Source organism: Spinacia oleracea, chromosome 3, assembly GCF_020520425.1.
Source record: "Spinacia oleracea cultivar Varoflay chromosome 3, BTI_SOV_V1, whole genome shotgun sequence".
NCBI classification, from domain to species: Eukaryota; Viridiplantae; Streptophyta; class Magnoliopsida; order Caryophyllales; family Amaranthaceae; genus Spinacia; species Spinacia oleracea.
The window spans coordinates 56,757,656-56,766,011 of record NC_079489.1 but is presented as its reverse complement, the minus strand read 5'-3'; the positions used below and the strand labels follow the sequence as shown (position 1 = coordinate 56,766,011).

General features: G+C 45.1%; 1 non-coding gene across 1 annotated transcript; it reads right to left on the bottom strand.

Moving 5' to 3' along the window:
- Window positions 1-990: 990 nt before the first annotated feature.
- Window positions 991-1,097, bottom strand: LOC130470934 (small nucleolar RNA R71). The gene has a single exon (XR_008931649.1). It is a non-coding gene; the product is annotated as a small nucleolar RNA R71 (small nucleolar RNA).
- Between the last annotated feature and the right edge of the window lie 7,259 nt (window positions 1,098-8,356).

Here is an 8,356-nt window from a genome sequence, read left to right as displayed (position 1 = left end):
TAAGTCTATGATTAGTATCGATTCGAGAGAGCATGCTAATCTAATTAATTGCTTTGTTGATTATTGTGATTGTTTATCGTCCTGGATTGTTATTTGTTGGTGAACCTATGCCCTAGATCCTTTAATTCCTGAATTCTTAATTGTTTAATTATCGTTCGTAGTCTTAGCATACAAACCAACCAATTCTTGTTTCCCAATAGTCTAGTTTAGTTGATTAATAGTAGAAAGAACACTGTTTCCCTGTGGATTCGATCCTGACTTCCCTTGCTACCTAGCTAGTGGACCTTAGGTTATTTTTGATTAGGTAATACGACTTTAGCCTGTCAAAATTTGGCGTCGTTGCCGGGGAAACGGTTTTATTTTCTGTTGTTGATTGCTTATCCTAGATTATTGTTTGTTACTACTCAAGGAACTCACGTTCCTTGAGACCGGATCTCACATTGTTTTGTAGTCTTTGTCTATGCCCAGGACCGTAGGTACTAGTAATCTTACTCCATTCGATCCTGAGCCCGAAAGAACCTTTCGTAGACGAAGAACTTTCATTGCACAGTGTGGGAATTACTCTGATTCTGATCATAATATTGGCGATCTTTTTCCTTCAAATACAGATTCAGTTTCAGAGATAGAGATGGGTGACGAAAATCTGATACCGCCACCTACCCCGCGGCTTACAAACTATTCTAAGCCAAGTCTGTCCGTGCTACCAAAGGCGATCATGCCTTCTATTGCAGCTGAGACCTTCAAGATTGAGCCTGCATTGATTAACATGATCCGAATCTTCACATTCAGTCCTTTATCCAATATTGCTCCACTATCAAGCAAAAGGGATTGACTCCGGAGGAGACTATGGAGATACTTTTCCCGTTCTCTTTGAGTGGGAAAGCTAAACTGTGGATTAATGGGTTGAATCGGGCGGCTTTGAAAATCAATAATTGGGAATCCTTGGCTCTTGCTTTTTATGTTAAATATTTTCCACCTGAGATAACGGCTCGTCTGAGGGGTCAGATATTAGGTATCTCACAACAAGCGGATGAGAGTTTGTTCGAGGTCTGGGAGAGATTCAAGGATTTGCAAAGAGAATGCCCGCACCATGGTTTGGAAGATTGGTTCTTGATTCAGCAGTTTTATAATGGTCTGGGTAATGAATCTAGATGTTTGTTGGATTCAGCTGCCAGTGGGAGGTTCATGCAACTTGAGGTTCCTAGAGCTATGGAGGTGATTGAGGAGATAGCCATTCACAATGCCCAGTATGGAAATCCCAGAGGTCTATCTAACAGGGGTGGTAAGCATGATTTAAATTCTATTGAACAATTAACTGCCCAATTGACTGCTTTACACTATAAGTTTGATAATATGCAAGCAGCCAATACTCAATCTGCCCAACCTGCTAGTGTAGCTGCTATGAGTGCCCAACCTGCTACTGTTTGTGAAAGTTGTGGAATGTCTGGTCATTATGCACCGGAATGTAGGAGCTCTGTTGAACAATGTCACGCATTTCAATCCTACAAATAAAATAATCCATTCTCCAACTCTTACAATGAGGGCTACAAAAATAACCCTCTACTATCCTACAGGAGCAACAATATCCAGAACCCTCACCAAGTCCAACATCCACCACAACAACCATACCAACCCTACCAACCACGGAACAACTACAACCAACAGTCTAGTGGACCACCTGGGTTCCCTAGACAACACACATCACCTCCACGACCACCACCTCAAACCACACAGCCTGACCCTATGCTAGTAGAGATGAGAAACATGATGCTACAAATGCAAAAATCTCTAAGTGAAAAGGATGCAAAAATCGATGCTCTTACTGCTCACAACAAGATCATTGATACACAGTTGGCACAGATGGCTACTACTATTGCAGGGAGGCCACCAGGCCAACTTCCTTCACAGCCCGAAAATAGGGAGACTGCTAATGCAATTACATTGAGGAGTGGTAGGGATTATGATGGTCCTTCTATGCCGGTTGAGGTTGATTCCGGGGTGTCTTCTAGTGATCTGGTCAGTGAGGAAATCCCGAAGATAGTTATGGGTGAAAAGGAAGCTGAAAAGGTAGTCAATGAGAATGAGGCTACAACTGAAGTTAAGAAGGGGGCGGATATTCAAGTACCACCTATTACACTCCCCTTCCCGAACCGACAACTCAAGAATAAGCTGGACAAGCAGTTTGGCAGATTCTTGGAAGTGGTCAAAAATTTGCAGGTAACGGTTGCTTTTACTGAATTAATTTTACAGGTTCCTGCTTATGCTAAATTCATGAAAGATATTTTGACCAGGAAACGTGCTTTTTGTGAGGTAGAGACTGTAGCTTTCACTGGAGAATGTAGTGCTTATTTGCAAAACAAGTCTCCACCTAAACTTAAAGACCCCGGGAGTTTTTCCATCCCATGTAACATTGGCACCGTATTTATTGATAAAGCTTTATGTGATCTAGGTGCTAGTGTGTCTGTCATGCCCTTGTCTGTCTGTACTAAACTGAATATGGGTGAGCTTAAGGTTACCAATATCACTCTACAAATGGCCGATCGTTCTGTCAAATACCCCTTAGGTGTTTTAGAGGACGTCCCTGTTAGAGTAGGTAAATTCTATATACCTGTAGACTTTGTAGTATTAGACATGCAGGAGGATTCTCAAATTCCCATAATCTTAGGTAGACCCTTCCTTCACACGGCGGGGGCGGTAATCGATGTTAAAAGTGGGAAATTGACATTGTCTGTTGGGGATGATAAGGTGACTTTTAATCTGAATAGTGCCTTAAAAAGTCCCATGCTAGAGGAGGAACAATGCTATCGCATAGATGTAGTTGATTTTATTACTCGTGATAACGTCTCCCAAGTTCTCGAAAGAGACCCTTTGGAGGCAGTGCTTTGTTGTGAGTCTTCTGCAGGTGATAGCAGTTCTTGGAGTGCTGAAGTGGATGCTCTGGAATTGGCTCTTAATGGTGGAGAATCTGAGCCGGAGAGCACCAAATTGAAGACGTTAGTTCGGCCGGTTTGTTCTGTTAAAGAGGTAAAGAAACCCGAACTTAAGCCTCTTCTTGCTAACCTCAAATATGCATTTTTAGATAATGAACAACTTTGCCCTGTGATCGTCAGTACTGCACTTGATGCAGACCAGTTATCCCAACTTCTTATTGTGTTGAAAAGGCACAAAAAGGCCATTGGGTACAGTATTGATGATTTAAAGGGTATTAGCCCTGACTTTTGTATGCATAGGATACATCTAGATGAAAATCATAAACCATGCATCCAACCCCAGCGTCGTTTGAACCCTGTCATGCAAGATGTTGTAAAAGCTGAAGTTATGAAATTGCTTGATGCGGGTATTGTGTATGCTGTGTCTGATTCTAAGTGGGTGAGTCCTGTTCAGGTAGTGCCTAAGAAAGGGGGGACAACTGTGGTGAGAAATGAAAAAAATGAGTTGATACTAACTAGGGTAGTCACAGGTTGGCGCATGTGCATTGATTATAGGCGTCTTAATGTTGCTACTAAAAAGGACCATTTTCCCCTTCCCTTCATTGATCAAATGTTAGAAAGGCTAGCCTGTCACAAGTTTTTCTGTTATCTGGATGGCTATTCTGGTTTCTTTCAAATCCCCATACATCCAGACGACCAGGAAAAGACCACCTTCACCTGTCCCTATGGTACCTTTGCATATCGTAGGATGCCTTTTGGTCTGTGTAATGCACCTGCTGCTTTTCAACGTTGCATGATGAGTATTTTTTCTGATTTTATTGAGTCTATCATGGAAGTGTTTATGAATGATTTTAGCGTCTATGGTACTTCTTTTGATTCTTGCTTGCTAAATCTGACTAAAGTCTTGAAAAGATGTGAAGAATGCAATTTAGTCTTGAACTGGGAAAAGTGTCATTTCATGGTTACTGAAGGGGTGGTTTTGGGACATTTGATATCTGATAAGGGCATTCAGGTGGATCGAGCTAAGGTCCAAGTGATTGAACAATTACCCCCTCCAGTTAATGTGAAGGGTGTTAGAAGTTTTCTTGGTCATGCGGGGTTTTATCGCCGCTTTATCAAGGATTTTTCTAAAATTGTTAAACCACTTACCCAGCTCCTCCTCAAGGATGCCCCGTTTGTGTTTACTGATGCTTGTCTTGAAGCCTTTGACAGGATTAAACAGGCACTGATTTCGGCTCCCATCATTCGTTCTCCCGAATGGGATCTTCCGTTTGAGATAATGTGTGATGCAAGTGATTATGCAGTTGGGGCAGTTCTGGGTCAGAGAAAGGAGAAGGTTTTACATGCCATCTATTATGCAAGTAAGACCTTAGATGAAGCTCAAGTTAATTATGCTACTACTGAGAAGGAGCTTCTAGCTATAGTCTATGCCTTGGATAAATTCCGCACCTATCTGATTGGATCCAAGGTGATAGTCTATACTGACCATGCGGCCCTTAAGTATCTGCTCTCTAAGAAGGAAGCCAAGCCTAGGCTTATTCGATGGATACTACTGCTATAGGAGTTCGATCTAGAGATCCGCGACAAGAAAGGGGCTGAGAATATGGTTGCAGATCACTTGTCTAGATTGAGGTATGACGATGGTAAGGGATCTACACCGATTGATGATTCATTTCCGGATGATCATTTACTTGCACTTGCCAGTCAGTCACCATGGTTCGCAGATTTTGCTAACTACATTGTAGGGAGAATTCTTCCGCCCGATCTTTCATATCAACAGCAGAAGAAATTCCTACATGATGTCCGGTTTTACTTTTGGGACGACCCTTATTTGTTTCGTGAGACTGCTGAAGGGTTGTACAAGCGTTGTATTCCAGAATGAGAAGTTCAAGGTGTTATCAGTAGGTTTCATTCTTCACCTTATGGTGGTCACCATGGACCGTCTAAAACAAACGCTAAGTTGTCACAATGTGGTTTTTACTGGCCTACTATGTTCAAGGATGCACAGGCTTTTATTATGGCTTGTGATGCGTGCCAGAGGGCCGGCACTGTTTCGAGGAGGTATGAGATGCCACAGAACGGGATCCTTGAGGTTGAGATCTTTGATGTGTGGGGAATTGATTACATGGGACCATTCCCATCGTCCAAGGGTAACTTGTATATCCTTGTTGCTGTAGATTATGTGTCAAAGTAGGTGGAAGTCGTTGCCTCACCTACTAACGATGCTAAGACAGTCATCTCCCTGTTCAAGAAGATCATTTTTCCTAGATTTAGGGTTCTGCGCGCTTTGATCAGTGATGGAGGGTCACACTTCCATGAGAGGCATCTGGATGCGCTCCTGCGCAAGTATGGGGTTTATCACCGCACTGGGCTAGCCTACCACCCTCAGACGAGTGGTCAAGTTGAGGTCTCCAACCGAGAGATCAAATCTATCCTTGAGAAAGTGGTGGCGAAGTCTAGGAAGGATTGGAGCGATAAGCTAGATGATACTCTGTGGGCATACAGAACCGCCTTTAAGACACCTATTGGTACCTCCCCGTATCAGTTGGTGTACGGCAAGGCGTGTCACTTACCAGTAGAAATGGAGTACAAGGCTTATTGGGCAATCAAACAGCTCAACATGGATGCAAAGCTAGCCGGTGAGAAGCGGTTACTTCAATTGGGTGAGCTCGATGAATTCCGACTACAAGCCTATGATAGTGCCCGGATTTACAAGGAAAAGACCAAGAAGTGGCACGACAATCACATTTTGCATAGAGAGTTCGCGGTGGGCGACAAGGTTCTACTTTTTAACTCTAGGCTTAAGTTATTTCCTGGAAAATTTAAGTCTAGGTGGTCTGGGCCGTTCACCGTGACTATGGTAAGCAAGTTTGGGTCTATTGAAGTAGAGAATGAGAATGGTGAACGATTCAAGATCAACAGGCAACGTCTGAAGTTGTACCATGATGGGGCTACTGTAGGAGTGGTTGAGGTCCATCACCTCAACCCCTCCGCCTCATAGACTGCATATTCAAGGTAACAAGGTCGAGCGGGACCTATGAATAAACCAGCGCTTTGCGGGAGGCAACCCGTATTTTATTGCTTTCGATAGTTTAGTTTTGTTTTGTGTGTTTTGTAGTCTAGTTTCTTTGTTCATGAGTGGTGAGGAGAGAGCATTTTACGGTCCTTGGGTGTTTAATGATGTACAAGTTCAGCTCCTAAGCACGAAAAGATAGAAAAAAATCCATAGGAGCAAAATCGCAAACCGCCCGACGGGCGATAGCTGCCCGACCGGGCGCGTGTCGAAAGAATCAGCAAGATCTCTTTTCGCCCGACGGGCAGCCAAGCGCCCGACAGGCGGCTCATTACGGAGCTGCTGGAAGTGTCGCCATACGCCCGACGGGCGAGGAGCGCCCGACCGGGCGCGTGCGCAGAGGTTTGGAAGTGTCGCCATACGCACGACGGGCGAGGAGCGCCCGACCGGGCGCGCGCGGAAAAATTCACAAGTGTCGCCCTTCGCCCGACGGGCGGACCTGTGCCCGTCGGGAGGCTTACGAGCTGCTGGCCCGTCGGGCGGGTGTTGGCCCGGCGGGCGAAAGGAGAAAAATCAAATTAAAACACACGGGTTCTTCTTTTCCCTTCACTTCACATCTCAATCATCTTCTTCATTCTCTCACATACTCCATTAAACCCCAAACCCTAAGAACTTCAACTCTCCATATCTCCCTCATCTCTCACTCAAATTCATCAAGCTACACACCAAATTCATCCTCATCACATCCTCTTCAACCTCCACCAAACGATTTTCACTCTTCCTCACTCTCCACAAAAAACCCAATTTCACTAAAAATTTTTTCAAAACTCAAAATCATCTTCAACAATGGGTTCAAGGCCAAAAAGAACTTGCACGGTAGCAACAAGGAGACAAGAGGAGGCTTCCACAAGCCTTCCACCACCACCACCTCAATTTGCACCGGATTCGGCTTTCCCGAACATGGTTCTCACTAGTGAGGAGCAACAAACCCGCCTTGCACACCTCAAGCTACGGAAGGTAGTCCCTACTCGATTTATTTGTCAGAAAACTTGAATGATATGGGTATTGAGAGGGATGTTAGGAGATTATTTCATGGGGTGGGCATGAAACATATGTTTTCCATGACTAGGTTGACATTTAGGGATCTTACTCTTGAATTCCTTAGCTCGTTTAATGTCAGAAAGAATGGTTACAAAGATGTCACTAGAGTTTCTTTTAGATTGTTGAATAATGATTATGATATGCCTATCAAGGATTTTGGTGCCATTTTTGGTTTGAATGTGGAGTATAACAGGTTCCCCGGGGAGGGGCATAACAATAGTGAGGTATGGGGGTAATTGACTAGGGATTTTAATCCCGGTAGCATGCAACATTTGCACGCCTCTAGCGTGCAACACCCCGTCCCCTTTGTTTGGTTCAGATTTATGGCTTTTACAATCTTTGGGAGGGACCAAAAGGAGAATGTGAGGAGCACGGAGTTGGAGGTGCTCGGGGGGTATTTGTTGGATGGTGATGACAGTTACAAGATGAATTTGGCCCATCACTTGGCCATGCAGCTGCTTACTACCGCCACCCACCGCTACTCGACCGATATTGCTTTGGGTGGTCTGATCACCCACATTGCCATAGCGGTGGCAAACTTTGTTGAGAGGGACCATGCTGCGGTCCGGGGAAATAATCTGTTGGATATTGAGTATTTTGGGAGCCTTTACAGGGTGCACTCTGAGTACGGGGGACTTCTCCCCGGTCAGATGTCATGGATGTTCCAAAGGAACGCTCTCTTTACTCTCCCGGACACCACCAGGCTCACCAGTTTTACTAGGGGTCAGCCCCATTACATATATGTAGGTGAGCAGGCAGCACCCTTAGCCCAGCCCCAGCCACAGCCCGAGGCCGCGCCTCGCACCCACCACAGGAGGGGAGGGCGTAGAGAGAGGGGGTCGGGACAGAGAGGTAGTCCGGCTCCATAGGAGGAGCATGGGTCTTCAGAGGAGTTAGGGGCCATTCATGAGAGGCTGGGCAGACTTGAGCTCGGTTTCCACGAGTTTGCCGCGGATCACCAGAGGACTATGTTCCCTTTCTATGATCAGTACGCCAGGCAGGGCTACATTGCCCCAGATCATCAGCACCCTTCCTGGTTTACTTACCCCACAGAGGGGTACGGAGCCCCCGGTTCCATGGGCACCTTCACGCCTACCCACTACGGGGGGTTTGGAGCGGGCAGCAGCGGCTATGATGGCCAAGGTGGCCGTGGTGATGATGGTGATGATGGTGATGCTGTTGATGATGATGATGGTTCGGTACCCCTTGAGCCAATGAGGACATTGTCTGATTTGGTTTGGGGGGGTTCACATTACCTGTATATATATTAGGTATGTTTTTCTTTTCTTTTCGTATTTTTTTATTTTGGTAT